The sequence below is a fragment of the Phyllostomus discolor genome, chromosome 11 (genome assembly GCF_004126475.2).
Source record: "Phyllostomus discolor isolate MPI-MPIP mPhyDis1 chromosome 11, mPhyDis1.pri.v3, whole genome shotgun sequence".
In the NCBI taxonomy this organism is placed as follows: Eukaryota; Metazoa; Chordata; class Mammalia; order Chiroptera; family Phyllostomidae; genus Phyllostomus; species Phyllostomus discolor.
This window is the reverse complement of record NC_040913.2, coordinates 52,712,533-52,729,940: the sequence shown is the minus strand read 5'-3', so window position 1 is coordinate 52,729,940 and position 17,408 is coordinate 52,712,533. Positions and strand designations below refer to the sequence as shown.

General features: G+C 41.8%; 1 pseudogene; it reads left to right on the top strand.

Moving 5' to 3' along the window:
• Positions 1 to 272: 272 nt before the first annotated feature.
• Positions 273 to 7,082, top strand: LOC114508417 (annotated as a pseudogene).
• The last annotated feature ends 10,326 nt before the right edge of the window (positions 7,083 to 17,408 follow it).

Below are 17,408 nucleotides of genomic sequence, written 5' to 3'. Positions count from 1 at the left end.
GAGAACCCTGCACCCTTACATTTCACCAGCTATTTTGCAGTCGCTGTCTCAGGGAGGTGTGAGTCATGATGGAAGATAACTTTTCCATCTCATTATAGTACACATAATACATCCACCCCTAAATCCCAAAGGCAGAAGAGCCGCACTGCTAAGGGCTCCATGGCCTGCTGCCAAAACTGCTTCCCCAGATCAACTAGTTTGGCATGCATATAGGGGAAATTCATGATGTGCTGAACCATCTAGGCAGGGCCAGCTGGATTCGCCCTGGCACCATGGGCTACCTCGACTTCATCTTTTATATCTTATATCACTACCAGGTGGGCCTCCAGGGAATTCAGTTCCCCCTCCTCTCGCTCCTCCAACTCATCTACTACAACTGGGGAGGGGGGATCCCATAGCTCTGCTGTTCAGAGGTCTTCCTCCAGGGCTCAGATTCTGGCCTCCAAGGCTTCCACTCTTCCTCAGAGTTGAGTTCACATAATTCAGCTGTATTGAGAAGTGCAGTCTTCATCTCAGCTCACAAAGCTGAAAGAAATATCCGGGGCACCACTAACACCAGGCCAGTTCTGGTGGTGAGCCCAAGCTACCAGGAGACTTACCACTGGATACCACACACTGGTGGCAGACCACCCTTCCAAGGCCCCCGCCAGGGGTGCCGATGGCTCCTCCATGCCATACTGCGATAAATCCTGCCAATTATGCCAAATGTCTTACAGCTACTCAAGGCCAGGCAGGTTCACATGGGATTCAGAGATGGAAGAAAATTCACAGAGCTGTTGTGATGTCTGACATGTCTTTATGAATGCCACAAGCTACGTGTCTCATCATGGGAAGTCCCAACTCTCTTATATACTAAATGGACACAGAGCCGGCAGGGTGCCAAAACATTACATAACAGAGGGTGATTGTGTGCATGCAGGCCCATGATCAAGATTATATGAAGAGTGCTAAATCTGAGTTGCCTGGACATCCAGGTGAGGGAGACTGACTGACACCATTTACCCTACAGATATCATTTAGAACCAAAGGTCACATAAAAAGCTTCTTAGACAAGAAAAATCTGAAGGAGTTCATCACCAAACCATTATTATATGAGATGTTAAAGGAACTTATTTAAGAAAAAGAAGAAGATTAAAACTACAAATAATAAATAAAAATCTATTAACAATTTAATCTAAAAAACAAACTAAGCAAAGAAGAATACAGAATCATGTACATGTAAAGTGTTTTGATGGTTGCCAGATGGGAGTGGTGTATGGGGGAATAAGTGAAATGGTGAGTGGATTAAGAAGTACAAATAGGTAGTTACAGAATAGCCATGGGGATGTGAAGTATAGTATAGGAAATGGAGTAGCCAAAGAACTTATACTGAGGAGGGGAGCTGAGAGGGAAAAACCAAGACCATTGTAGTAGCATATATAATTAAATGAAATATAATGAAAAAGTAAAAATAAAAAGCTTCCAATACACACACAGGGAAGAAAAGAAATGAAAGTGAAGAACCATGACAACTACAAAGTGTAATCTGAATTATATCATGGATCAGAAAATAAATGCAATAAAGGATTTATTGCACAATTGTTTAGATAATAAAGTGGCATTATTATGAAATCTCCTGACTTTGATTAATTGTACATAGGTAAAGAATGTCTTTGTTTTATGAGAGAAAGGAGAGAAAGAAGACAAAATGACAACAAGAAAACAAATGTGTAAAATGGCTAAAATTGCTGATGGGTACATGGGGTTCATTGTATTATTCTTGAAAGTTTCTGATATCTGAGTTTTTTTCAGAGTAAAAAGTTTAAATTAAAAAAACATAAGCATTGTAAAATTTCAAATCAAATATTAACAAACCTGCTTTGAAAAAGGCAGACATTGAAGGATTTCCAGTTCATTTAATTATATGGCAAATTGTTTTGAGCATCCACTCTACTATTCTAGGCATGCAGTCAAGACAAAGTAAGATACTGTAACAGTGACCTCTCCACTTACCCTCCCACAGCTGATGCAAGTCTTCTTGGGATCCCCACTCCCTATTTATCAATATAAGCAGTATCAATTCAAGGACAGGTATTAGGTGGCTTGGTATAAGAGCTATATTTTTAAATGCCTGAACTTGTGACATGTTCTTCTTCCTTTACTTATTGATTCCCAAGATTTCTTGAATTCCAGTCCATTTTTGTCTTAAAGCTCTGATCAAGCACATTTTTCTATTTAACCATATGGCAGCTTTGCCATTGTTACAGGGTTTCAGCCCATGCAATTCAGAGGCACACACAGCCCATCCTAGAGAGTTTGGCCTCAGCTCAGGAAGGGACAGGCAGTGAAAGTGACACAGGGTTAGGCTCTGGGAGATGGAACCTCTTGTCATAGAACCTGACATTGGGCAATAGAGGTATAGCCACAAGCTCAGGGTTTCAAGGGTAAGCATTGGGGCCCTTCAGGTCTTAGGGGACACCATAAGATCCCAGTCCTGGAAGAACCAAGGCCACTGGACAGAAGAACTTGGAACAGGAGTGGGGACAAAATGAGAATGCAGGTGTTAAAATGCTCCTACTGAACAACACACTGGTCTGAAAAACAGAACGCAGGTGTCCCTTCCTTGAGAAGGAAGAGGGTATCCATGTAGGATCAGCTTCAAGACTAATATTATCATAAGCTCCTGAGCTCACAACTTCTCCACCTATTTTGGTTATCCTTTGACCTTTGCCTTCATTGTCATTCACTCACCCCCAACGCACGCCACCCCACTTCAATTTTCCCTAGACCAGTCATTTATAACTGTGTGGGCTCAGCTTAAGTAAGGGTGTCCTCTGGGACTACAGATGCATTGAATGTTTCTTTTGGCTGAATGGGAATAGCTAAGGGTTAAAATCAACATCCAGTTGATGTTGAAGCCAAATATCAAAGCTTTAACTTGTCAAAGACTAAACACATGGGCTACAAAAATAAATCTGGAATGTCATCAAGAATTATTTAATTATGATTACAATGTTATTATTAAAAATTTTAGAAGTCAGTTTTTACATGTGACATTTTAACATAGAGACAATAACTTCTCTTGTCCAGATCCTGACAGTGCAGCAGCCCTCAGACCTAGCCAGAGAGTCCCAGACACTTTCAATAGAGGAGAAGCCCAACCAGCCATCAGCTGCTACACCACCACCATCACTATGATTTCTACAACTACCACCACAACCACAATCACAGATGGCCTAATCAATACCTACGGTGTGGAGCCAAGGACAGCCCCAAGTCAAGTTTCAAGTTTTGACTGAAAGTCAAAAGTCACTGAAACATGAGCAGAGACATGCCCTCCATCAGCACCAGGACACATCAAAGAGGAAAATAGGCTATGGTGAACTAAATGGTAATGCTGGAGAAAAAGAAATATCTTTCAAGAACCTGGGCTTTTATGTAGCTACCAATCCTATTTCCAGGGTCTTCGATGGCAGCCAACAAGTTGTAACCACTGATCTGAGACAGACTCTAAAGGCTAGCACTCTTGGAAAAGCAGAATTAAAACCAGGAAGTTCATTCAGTAAAACAGTATGGACAAAAAGCACAGGAAGACTTATAAAAATAAATCTGGAGATGACCAGTCTGTAGATAAGAGTGATAGTGTAGCAATTCCAAATGGTGTTGTAACAATTAATTCTGTCTATATTACTAATGGTTATATGGCCACAGGAGCAGGTAATAATGGTAGTGGATCTGAGAGCAAATATACCACTCCTAACAAAAAAAAAGCTAGGCACAATAGTGTCAAGGGTTGTGAAAATCTAAATTTTTGCAGGACAAAATAATGCAAAAAGAGACCAGTGTCCCAGAATTAAATAGACTTTCAAGCCTGACTACACTGAACAAATGGGAAGAAAGAGAAGTCGAACAGGTTGTTCTAAGCCAATCTGGAAGTATGAACCTGGGCTTGGAATAACAAGTTGAGGAAAACCTGCAGTGGAAAAACTGTGATATTAAACATGGAGTGAGCGGCAAAAAGTTTGATGACTGGCCCAAAAGAGAGCATGATTCTTCTGTTGTCTCCCAAGAGGACTTGTGGGCCCTATTTAAAACACTCCAAGTTTTTTCCAGTGGATAATGGTAGCGCTAAACCAAGTTAAGTAAGCGAAGTTAAGGAAAACCTCAACAAAACTGTGTTGATCTCTTTTGTGTCACCATCCTCTTCATCATCTACTAGGAAAACTCTGTCCCAGTCTTCAAGTTTGTTATCCCAGGTCCCTATGGCAGTGAGTAAAACTGTTTCTGGAGGATCCAAGATGGAAGCATAGGTGGTCGCACTGTACCTCCTCATGAAACCAAAACTAAGGACAACAAGAATTTACAAACAAAAAACAACCAGAACAGAGAGAAATGAATCGAACGGAAGTCTGAATACCATACATCCAGTCCGGTAAGGAGGGGCGGAATCGGAGGCCTACGGAGAGGGGTCGAGGGATACCGGCAGGAAAAACTGTTGCCCAGCAGACACTTGCACACAGGGCGCAGACCACAGACCATAGCTGATGGACCAGTGGTAGACCCTGGGTGAGTGAAGCAACAAGCAGACCCAGCAAGGCACGCAAGGCAGCTAGCTGTCTGCAGCGCACATTCACTCACAGAACTAAGTGAAAACAGGCAGTGCAACACAGACCATGCATTTCAGGGACCCAGCACCAGGAAACAAAGCCTGAAGGCACCGATTGAAAACACCTGTGGAAGTTGAGGCTGGGCGATTCAGCCTCACAGGAGGTTCCTTGGAGATACCCACAGAGTCCTAGAGAGTGCACAAGCCCACCCACCTGGGAGCAAGCACCAGAGGGGACCAATTTGCTTGTGGGAAGCAGCAAGGGGGAGTGAAGTCCTGGTGAGAGTGGGGCAGGCACCACTGTTCCCTCTTGGACCCCGCCCCCACATACAACGTCACAACTCAGCGACTGAGGTGCCCCACCCTGGTGAACACCTAAGGCTCACCCCTCATATATAACAGGCACAACCAGACCAAAGGAAAAAAATAAAATAAAAAAGATGGATCAAACAGAGTTAAAAGCCCCAGAGCCAATTTTTTTAAGCAACCGAGAAATAGCCAACCTATCAGATGCACAGTTCAAAGCACTGGTGATCAGGATGCTCACAGAATTGGTGGACTTTGGTCATAAATTAGATGAAAAAATGCAGATTACAATAAGTGAAATGAAGAAAAATGCACATGGAACCAATAGTGATGGAAAGAAAACTGGATTTCAAATCATTGAAAGGGACCAGAAGGAGGAAAAGAACAACCAAACAGAAAAGAATGAAGAAACAAGAATTCAAAAAAATGAGGAGAGGCTTAGGGACTTCCAGGACACCTTTAAACATTCCAATATCTGAATTATAGGGGTACCAGAAGGGGAAGAGGAAACACAACAAGTGGAAAAGTTATTTGAACAAATAATAAAGGAGAACTTCCCCAATATGGCAAGGGAATAGACTTCCAGGAAGTCCAGGAAGCTCAGAGTCCCAAAGAAGTTGGACCCAAGGAGGAACACACCAAGGCACATCATAATTACATTACCCAACATTAAAGAGAAGGAGAGAATTCTAGAAGCAGCAAGAGATAAGGGGATAGTTACCTACAAAGGATGTGCCATCATCCTTTGGATGTCCCATCAGAATGTCAGCTGATTTCTCAAAAGAGACCTTCCAGGCAAGAAGGGGCTGGAAAGAAGTATTCCAAGTCATGAAAGGCAAGGACCTACATCCAAGAATACTCTATCCAGCAAAGCTTTCATTTAGAATGGAAGGGGAAATAAAGTGCTTCTCAGACAAGGCCAAGTTAAAGGAGTTCATCATCACCGAGCCCTTATTTTATGAAATGTTAAAGGGACTTATCTAAGAAAAAAGAAGATAAAAATATGAACAGTAAAAAAAGACATCAAACTCACAGTAACAACCACACCTAAAACAAAAGCAAACTAAGCAATCAACTAGAACAGGAACAGAACCACAGAAATGGAGATCACATGGAGGGTTAGCAACAGGGAAGTGGGAGGAGGAGAGAGGGGGAAAAGATATAGAGAATAAGTAGCATAAACAATAGGTAGAAAATAGACAGGGGGAGGGCATGAATGGTGTAGAAAATGTAGAAATGAAAGAACTTATGACGCATGGACATGAACTAAAGGGGGGGAAATGTGGGTGGGAGGGTGCAAGGGGGGAGGGGAGTGAAGGGGGAGAATGGGACAACTGTAATAGCATAATCAATAAAATATATATAAAAAACTGTTTCTAATGAACCTGTTTTAGGAGGGACAGATGCAAATGCATATTCTCCAGGAGGTCAGCTAGCTACTGTTGCTAATATACTAACACTCATCTCTTTTGGGACTGATTCAGTTCTCCAGGACATGAGTCCAACTTCAGCCACTGTTGAACAAATTAAGGCCAGCCTTTTGATCGACTCTTCAAATGTGACAACTATGCTACTGAGATTAGCACAAGTAGGTCTATCCTTTCAGATAGATCAGCAAAACCTGGGGGATGTCTCCCAGAATCAGTGGGAGTTATCATTTATAAATGAACTCAGTGTTGCTCCTGAGACTATTGGGAAGTCATCACATCATATAGTGATGCGGGTGACATTTCCAGGGAAATATTCTGCCACTTTGGTTTCACAGGGTGCTGAAATGATTCCCTCAGGAAGTGAGCATCCTGTGTTTCCCAAGGCTTATGAGCTGGAGGAACAGACTAGTCCTCAAATTCCAGGTAGCATTCTAAAATCTGGGACTAGTGAGAGTGGAGCCTTATCCTTGGAACCCAAACATAGCAAACACCCACAGTCAAGGTGCTTTAGTGTTTCCCTCAAAGGACTATGAGGTATAAAAGCAAAGTCCTCTGGTGTCTCCTATAAACACTATGTTAGGCTTCACCAAACAACAAAGATACCAGAGAGGCCTAGAAAAGAATGATAGCTGAGGTTGTTTTTACCTGAGGGCTGCTATTATATATCACACTAAAGAGAGGAAGTCTGTTTAGAATTTGCAGAGGCAAGATCCCAAAAGATAATCACTTTCAATGAAACCATGGATAGTCCAGATCAATGAAGGACTAGACTGCCACTTGTAACCTTCACTGGCATTAGAGTCACCACTCATGGAGGACACAAGGTTTTTATCCTACTAGATCTTCAACACAGCAGAGGAACCATAAATAGAACCACAGGCTTGTGTGTGTATATGTATAGTTTTATAGAGAGAGTTATGAAGACAATATGGGGAAAAAGTAGGTTTAGAGCTGTGAGTTTGCAAAAACAGTTTATTCTTGTGTTATTATTTGTTTGTTGTATTATTTTCCATATAAACAACTATATACCTACATTTGACCCACCCTGTATTATATATGTATATATAAATCTATATGTTTATGTTTAAATCTATATATGTATACATATAAACATATATGTTTATACACACACACACATATATATAGTTATTTTTTAAAGGCACCTGAGCCCTGGCTCGTGTCGGTCATATGGTTAGGCATCATCCTGCACAGCAAAAGTTAACCAGTTTGATTCCTGGGTGCACACAAGAAGCAACAAATGGATGTATCTCTCCCTTTCTTTCTTCCTCTCCTCCCCTCTATCTAAAAATAAATAAATAGGGGCAGGGCCAAGATGGAAGCATAGACAGAAACACTTTGCTTCCGCACACAACCAGAAGAAGGAAAACAACCAATTTAAAAACAAAGAACAACCAGAACTGCCAGAAAAACATTTGCATAGAAGACCAACAACTAAGGAATTGAAGAAACATTCAACCAGAGGTAGGAGGGGCAGAGACAGGCAGCAGGGCAGAGAGGATGTGCAAGGATGTGCTGGCAGACCTCACAGTCAATCCCACATTCTGGTGCAGGCAAGCCTGGGGGAAAGTGGAGACGGACCACACAACCCAGGGTTTCAGGGTGGACAGCTAAGGACTGAAAACCACAGTTTGAGGAAAAGATCTATGGGGATTATGACAGCAGGAGAAACTCCCAGCCCTACAGGAGAGTACATTGGAGAGACCCACAGGGTCCTTATATGAGCACAAACCCACCCACCTGAAAATCAACACCTAAAGGGAACAAACCACTTGTGGGAAGTGAGAGGAGTGATGGAAAGTGCAACTAGAAGAGGGCAAATGGCATTGTTCCTTCTCTGACCCCTCCCTCACAGACAGCAGCACAAAGCAGCAAAGAGGATTGCCCTGCCCTGGCGAATACCTAAGGCTCCAACTCTTACATGTAACAGGTGTGCCAAGACAAAGAAATATGGCCCAAATGAAAGAACAGATCCAAACTCCAGAAAAAAAAACTAAGCAACAAGGAGATAACCAACCTATCTGATGCAGAGTTCAAAATGCTGGTAATCAGGATGCTCACAGAAGTGATTGAGCTCAGCCACAAAATGAAAGAACAAATAAAGGCTACCCAAAGTGAAATAAAACAAAATATACAGGGAACCAACAGTGAATGGAAGAAAACCAGGACTCAAATCAACGATCTGAAACAAAAGGAAGAAATAAACATCCAACTGGAACAGAATAAAGAAACAAGAATGCAAAAAATTAAGAGATGCTTAGGAGCCCCTAGGACAACTTTAAACATTTCAAAAGTCAAATAATGTGAGAGCCAGAAGGAGAAGAAGAAAAGCAAGAAACTTAAAATGTATCTCAGCATATAATGAAGGAAAACTTCCCCAACCTGGTGACAGAAATAGACTTCCAGGAAGTCCAGAAAGCTCAGAGAGTCCCAAAGAAAGTGGACCCAAAAGGAACACACCAAGGCACATCATGATTAAGTTACACAAGATAAGATTAAAGATAAGGAGAGAACCTTAAAAGCAGCAAGAGAGAAAGAGACAGTTACTTACAAAGGAGTTCCTATAAGACTATCAGCTGATTTCTCAAAAGAGACCTTACAGGCAAGAAGGGGCTGGAAAGAAATATTTGAAGTCATGGAACACAAGGATCTGCATCCAAGATTACCCTATCAAGCAAAGCTATCATTTTAGAATGGAAGGGCAGATAAAGTACTTCCCAGATGAGGTCGAGTTAAAGGAGTTCACCACCACCAAGCCCTTATTATATGAAATGTTAAAAGGAATTATCTAAGAAATAGAAGATAAAAAAAACCGCTAACAGTAAAATGACAATAAACCCACAGCTATCAACAACTGAACCTGAAAAACAAAAACAATAACCAAGCAAACAATTAGAACAGGAACAGAATCACGGAATGGATATCACATGGAAGGTTATCATTAGGGAGGGAGAGGGGGACAATGGGGGGACAAGGTATAGGGAATAAGAAGCAGAATAGGTAGGCACAAAATAGTTGGGGGGGGTTAAGAATAGTATAGGAAGTGGAGAAGTGGTAGAACTTATTTGTATGACTCATGGACATGAACTGTGGGGGTTGGGGTGGGGAGCGCTAGAGGGTAAGGGGGGCAGAGCAGGGAGGAGGGGGATAAAGGGGAGGGAAAAACTGGGACAGCCGTAATAGCATAATCAATAAAATTCACTTAAAAAATAAATAAATAAATAAATAAATAATTTTTAAAAATGAAAGTGAATAAACTTTTTAAGGAATCAAATTTATTTCAAGAGACTACACATGGTTACTTAGTCCATGGTACTGAACTTCTTTTTCTTTTGTTAGTTTTTGTTTTTAAGTGTGAATGTGACCTCCAGACAAGATGGAGGCATAGGCAGACACACTGCCTCCTCACACAACCAAAATAAAGACAACAACAATTTAAAAACAAAAAACAACCAGTACTTACAGAAAACTGAACTATACGGAAGTCCAACAACCAAAGAGTTAAAGTAGACACATTCATTCAGACCAGTAGGAGGGGTGCAGTCAGGCAGCCAGGTGGAGAGAGGTCATGACAAAGCAGTGGTTGGCAGACCCTGGGCATGCAAGGCGGCAATGGGTGGACCCAGTGAGGTGGCAGATTGTGGAGGGGTGCAGCACACAAGGCAGCTGGCAGACCAGGAAGTCCCACATTCATGCACAGATAAACCAGGTGAAACTGAGGAGTGAGACAGACTGCACAACTCAGGGTCCCAGCATGGGGAAATAAACCCTCAAAACAGCAATTAAAAACACCTGTGGGGGTTGAGATGCCGGGAGAAACAGACATCCTCACAGGAGAGTTTGTTGGAGAGACCCACAGGGTCCTAGAATGCACACAAACACACCCACCTGGGTATCAGCACCTGAAGGGCCCAATTTGCTTGAGGGAAGCAGGGGAAGTGACTGAAATCTGCCAGAGAGCAGAGCAAACACCATTGTTCCCTCTCGGACCTTTGCCTCACATACAGCATAACAACAAAGCAATGTGGGTTGACCCGCCCTGGTGAACACCTAAGGCTCCACCCTTCACTATGTAACAGGCACGTCAAGACAAAAAAAAAATGGCCCAAATGAAAGAACAGATCAAAGCTCCAGGAAAAATACAACTAAGCAAGGAAGAGATAGCCAACCTATCAGATGTGCAGTTCAAAACACAGCTAATCAGGGTGCTCACAGAATTGGTTGACTATGGTCACAAATTAAAGGAAAAAATGAAGGTTATGTAAGTGAAATAAATGAAAATATACAGGGAACCAATAGTGATGGGAAGGAAACAGGGACTCAAATCAATAGAGTGGACCAGAAGAAAGAAAGAAACATCCAATCAGAAAAGAATGAAGAAATAAGAATTCAAAAAAATGAGAGCCTTAGGAACCTCCAGGACATCTTTAAATGTTCCAACATCCAAATTATAGGGGTACCAAAAGGAGAAGAGGAAGAGCAACAAGTGGAAAAGTTATTTGAACAAATAATAAAGGAGAATTTCCCCAATCTGGCAAAGGAAATAGACTTTCAGGAAGTCCAGGAAGCTCAGAGAGTCCCAAAGAAGTTGAACCCAAGGAGGACCACACCAAGGCACATCATAATTACATTACCCAAGATTAAAGAGAAGGAGAGAATCTTAAAAGCAGCAAGAGAAAAGGAGGCAGTTACCTACAAAGGAGTTCCCATCAGACTGTCAGCTGATTTCTCAAAAGAGACCTTGCAGGCAAGAAGGGGCTGGAAACAAGTATTACAACTCATGAAAGGCAAGTACCTACATCCAAGATTGTTCTATCCAACAAAGCTTTCATTTACAATGGAAGGGCAGATAAAGTGCTTCTCAGATAAGATCAAGTTGGAGGAGTTCATAATCACCAAACCCTCATTTTATCAAATGTTAAAGGGATTTATCTAAGAAAAAGAAGATAAAACACAAGTATAGTAAAATGACAGCAAACTCACAATGATTAACAACCACACCTAAAAGAAAAACAAAAACAAACTAAGCAAACAACTAGAACAGGAACAGAATCACAGAAATAGAGATCACTTGTAGGGTTAGCAACAGGGGAGTGGGAGGAGGAGAGAGAGGGAAAAGATACAGAGAATAAGTAACATAGATGGTAGGTAGAAAATAGACAGGGGGAGGGTAAGAATAGTATGGGAAATGTAGAAGCTAAAGAACTTGTAAGTATGACACATGGACATGAACTAAAGAGGAGGAAATGTGGGTGGGAGGAGGTGTTCAGGGTGAAGGGGAGTGAAGGGGGGAAATGGGACAACTGTAATAGCATAATCAATAAAATGTATTTTTTAAACTGTGAATGCAAGTGATTAATGAATCCAGACTTGTTAACAAGCATCATTCTAAAGTTCCTGCTGTCATCAACTTGGGTAACAAATTACCTACTGGAAAGAGAAATTCACTTAAAATGTCTCCATATCTTCTGTGACTCAAGTGGTACACTAATTACAGGGAACCCAGAATGATTCAACACTTTTCCCCATTGTTCCCATGATCTTTTGGTTATACTTTGAGGCCTAGAAGAATGCTAGATAAATGCTTTGAAATTTGCAGGGTGTGTGTTTTTAGCCCATATGCAAGTTTTGCCAGGAGTTAAACAGCATTTCTGGGATGTTGCAAAAATATTTTCCTCCTTTCCTTTTATATTTTTGTGAGGGGTTGAGAGAGGGGAGGGCATTGCCTTCTGGCATAGTTGGTGGTACACAGTTTACTTGGATTTGGTTTTATATGTGTGTGTATGTGTGTATAATGTATATAAAATATACACGCACAGAGAGAGCAAGACAGAGAAAATATGAATTAGTCCAGAAATTGTGGCCAGTCCAGATACTTTCTTTTTTAAAAATTTTATGTATTTATTTTTAGAGAGAGGGGAAGGGAGAAAGAAACAGAGGGAGAGAAACAGCAATGTGTAATTGCCTTTCATGTGGCCCCATTGAGGACCTGACCTGCAACCCAGGCATGTGCCCTGACTGGGAATCGAACCGGTGACCCTTTGATTTGCAGCCCACACTCAGTCCACTGAGCCACATCAGCCAGGGCCCCTACATACTTTCATTTCAGCTGTAAACTGTATCACTCACTGACATTGTAATTTGCAAATGTATCATATGTTTACAGAAGTGCCTTGCACTTCTTGCAGTCTGCCTTGTTTCTATTTTGATTTTTTGTCCAGTTTGCTGCCTGCTTGCCTAAAGCTAGGATGCTTTAGAACCATGGACAATCAAAAACAGACACATCCTTGAGGTTTTTAAAGCATTGAACAAACTGGAAAATGTGACATACTACATATGGAAGTGGAAAACATCTGTGTTTTTGTGGTTTTTTAAAATAAAAATTATAAAAAACATAATTTCTCTTGTGGTCACTAAACCCATTTCAATGATGTCAGTATTGATATAACATAAAAATTTATTTAAGCCAAACAGAAGATACATCTGGAAGAAAGATCTTAACAGACTAAGAAAAATATTCTTCCAAGAATGACAGTTTGCAGCTGTTTTTATGCATTTAGAATTAAGGAGAGAACATAAGGAAGATCCCATGAAGGTGGGAGAAAGCAAGTTGGGGATTGGATTACAGCTTAGTTAAAATTATGTGCTCCCATGAGGGTGATTACTTTAAAAAGAAATATTTCAAAGGTGTGTTAAACCAGATGCACAAAAACAATGGACAGGGCTTGCTTAAGTCAAAGATAAACCTTTTACTAAAGTTATATGCCTGGGTCATGAGTGCCCACCATGAATTTTTTATGTTCAGTCCACCCTGTGTGGTTACTTTTGTCTCTGGGTTTGTAAGGTCTACCCTACAGGCCTCTCTTAGCTTGTCAGTTTTAGTATGTGGCCTCTTTTTTGTCCACACAGCCTTATCCTCTACCAGGTATTTTTCAAGAAAGGTTTCCTGGTCTTTCTACTGAACACTTTTTGGGAAAGTGAGTAACAACAGGATTCAGATCACATGCCAGGTGCTTCCTGGGGGCCCTGGACACTGAAGGGCTCACTTCCTTGGGGATAGATGGCTTAGTCCCTACAGCTTGACATATTTGTTCTTCTCTCATATTTATTCTTCGTGTACAGGCAGAATCTGTCCACACCATCAGAGTAATGCCCAACACAAAGTTGACCATCAATCCATTTTTGTTAATAGCTTGAATGAGTGAACATATGAATGGATATCCAGTAGATTGTAGCAATGTTGACATTTTATTTAAGATGAGACCAGCATTTGCCTGCCTGAGGGCATCAGATCATGACCTGTCTGGAGGCAGAGGATTTGACTTTACAGTTTATCTGAGATCTATTTCAATCTCTAACAGTTTCTGGTAGGAGGCTGCCATAGGTGCCTGGGGCCCTAGAGAATGTTTCAGAAGCAGGAAGTCCACTTCACTGGAAAGCAATCAAGAGGACAGAAGCAGCATTCCAGAGAGGACTAGGTTGGAAATATATTCTTGTAGGTAAAGGGAGAAAATGTGTGTGTATGTAAGGACTGTGCTATTTGCAGGTGTCTGTTCTCTAGTGTTCATGTTGCAGCCTTTGGAGCAGGGCTTCTTAAGTTGCTTGTTGAATAGCTCTAACTCACCACCTGATGCTTGTTTTTACTCTAATTTTCCATTATAGAAACCTTATCTTGTGAGTCAAAATGAGAGACAAAAACAAGAAAATAGAAAGAGTGGGGTGGAGTGGGGGTTAAGGCTGAGTAGAGACAAGCATTGGAGAAATAAGCTCTTATGAATCGCACCCCAGCTTTGCCCCAGAGGGCTTTTCTACCAGGAATTCAGAGCACTCTTCCCTCACCATGGGCTGCATGGGGCAGAGGAAAGCTAGAACCTCATCTGAATGGAAAACTGCTCCCACAGCCCTGTGTGTCCACACCAGGCTTAATGGCTGCAGGTTCCAGCTGAGTCTCTCTAAACCAGCCCTAGTTCTTGACCTGAATCAGGTGTGGCTTTTTAAGGGAAACTATTAATTTAAAAGTAAAAGGCTTAATTCTTCTAGGTGAAAGGAAGGGAAAAGCACTTCCCCCACCACTCCCTTTTCTTTCAGAATTTCTTTCTTCATCCTTTTCATATGTACTTAATTTTTTTTGTGGCCACATAAGTTCTTATAACTCAGGATTGTTTCCTCAAGGACCTGGAAGGCCCCTCTTTGCAATGTAATCATCAAGGAAGATAACACCCTATCTCCCAGTTTCCTGGGAGCGGATGGTCTAAATTGCCACCTCCATTTGTGGTAACCTACCTAATCTAATCAAATTCATCCATATAGTAATGTAAGCGTGAGATTGCTTTATCTTTGCAATCTCTTCAGTTGCTCATTTCTGGTTTATGCTTGTTCAGTAATACAACTGTTTTCTTCCTCTTCTACCTTTGTGGCTAGATTTTGGGGGTTAGGAGTGGATTTCGTTTTTAATTATATTCTCCACACTTTGTACAGCACCAAGGACATGAATTTCATGTCAAGGACAAGCAGGAGACCTGGAACCTCTCTAATGACCCAACAAAAACAGTTGAGTCCCAGTCCTCTGTGGCTTCTCTCCCAGGTCCCTAACCACTTATTTTTTATTGGTAGGCTTTGAATCTATAGGGTTCAATCTACAGTACAGGTGGCAAACACAAGGCCTGCAGGCCAAATCTGGCCCTCCACCTTGTTTTATCCGGCCCTGCACCTTGTTTCTACCTGGCGGGAGCACTGAGTTCCTTGCCCCTAGTTAAGGAATAGTTATATTTTTACAGTCCTAAAATTACTTTTGACCCTTTGAAGGCAACCTTGAGGCTGATGTGGCCCCTGGTGAAAACGAGTTTAACACCCCTGATCTATAGGGACAGAAGGTTCAGTATGTGATATAGCATGAACGTGGGTCTTTACTGGTTTCAGCAGGAAGCAGTTAATTAAAGTTGGGGCAGTTACTCAAAGTTATTTATGGGCTGCTTCTTTGGACACTATGGAACCTCTCTGCATTTCAAGCCTTGGGATGAAATTACAGTTTCAAGGCTTTCTATCCCAGATAGTGGAAACACTACATAGAATTTCAAGGACTTCCCTCCTTGCATTCTAGCATAGTGTTTCTTGTGATGTTGGAACGCCTGGCAATGTTATTGGACCAGGCTCAGGACTGATGAGTTAGTGGGGAAAACATGTCTTCCTCCTCCTCCCTGCGTTGGTTTGTTATTCATGTCTTGCAGCCTGTCAAGGCCAGGCACATTCACTCAGGATTCCGTTAGATGGAAGAAAATGCGTGGAACCAGTTGGGTGCCAGACATGCCTTTATTCAAGGGTGGGAGATCCACACTCACCACAAGCCATGCGTCATACAGCAGGAAGCCCCAAGTCCCTTATAAACGACATCTACACAAAGCGGGCAGGGTGCCAAAACATTGTATAACAGCATGATTCTGTGCATGCAGGCCCACTCAAGGTTATGGGAATACAGTTTCATGCACCCTGCCTCAGTTGCCCAGACATCTGGGTGATAAAGCCTGACTGCCTCTGTTTACCAAACACATTTTACCTAAGTGATAAAAGGTGTTTCCTGTCAACCAGGATGCTAGGCCCTGGCCAATAACAGCAGCACAGTCTCAGAGTTCTTCATATACTAGTCCCTGCCTCAATAAGAATTGCAGGGCCCCAAGGTGGCATCAAATCTCTTGCTTACTCCTCATTTTGCTGCTTGCCCCTGGCTGTGGCTGTCATCTTAAAACCAGAAAAGTCATCATTCATGCTTTCTGTCACTTTCAGAACCAATAAGTAGAGCCAAGGATTGAATCTTTATAGTAACTTTATTGAGATGTTCACCATCTGAGAAGACAGTGGTTATGTACCTTAAAAAAAAGTCTTAAAATATCATCTCGAGCCAATCTTTTTATAGGGAGAGGTAAAGGGTAGGTAAAGGGTTCGGGGGAAGGTCAATCAGATAAGAGTTGCATTCCAGAAGTGGTTGTCCTAGTATTTCTTTATGTGCTGATAATTAATTCTTTTTTTGGGGGGGGAGTAATTCTTTTTTTTTATTATTTAAATTATTTTATTGTTGTTCAATTACAGTTGTCCATATTTTCTCCCCACCCCTCCCTGCCACCCTCTCCAAACCTATCTCCCTCTCTTGCTTCCACCCTCCCCCTTAGTTTTGTCCATGTGTCCTTCACAGTAGTTCCTGAATACCCTTCTTCCCACTGTCCCTTTCCCCCTCCCATCTGGCTATTGTCAGATTGTTCTTAATCTCAATGACTCTGGATATATTTTGTTTGCTTTTTTCTTTTGTTGATTATGTTCCAGTTAAAGGTGAGGTCATATGGTATTTGTCCCTCACCACCTGGCTTATTTCACTTAGCATAATGTTTTCCAGTTCCATCCATGCTGTTGCAAAGGGTATAAAGCTCCTTCTTTCTCTCTGCTGTGTAAAATTCCATTGTGTAGATGTACCATAGTTTTTTGATCCACTCATTTACCGATGGGCTCCTAGGTTGCTTCCAGCACTTGGCTATTGTGCTGCTATGAACATTGGGGTGCATAAGTTCTTTTGGATTGGTGTTTCAGAGCTCTTAGGGTATAATCCCAGCAGCAAAATTGCTGGGTCAGAAGGCAGTTCCATTTTTAGTTTTCTGAGGAAATTCCATACTGTTTTCCACAGTGGCTACATCAGTCTGCATTCCTGCCAATAGTACACTAGGGTTCCCATTTCTCCACATCCTCTCCAACACTTGTTTGTTGATTTGTTTCTGTTGGCCATTCTGACTGGTGTGAAGTGGCATCTCATTGTGGTTTTAATTTGCATCTCTCTGATGGCTAATGATGTTGAGCATCTTTTTTGTCAATTTTTTTCTTTAATTGTTGTTTCGGTACAGATTTCTGTCTTATATTCCCATCCTAGCCAACACCCCCAGCCCTCCCCCACAGCCCTCCCATTTCCATGCCCCCCTAGTTTTTGTCATGTGTCTTTTATACTGGTTCCTGTAAACCCTCCCCCCTTTCACCTGAAATTCCCTCGCCTCTTTTCTCTGGTCACTGTCAGCCTGTTCTCTATTTCAGTG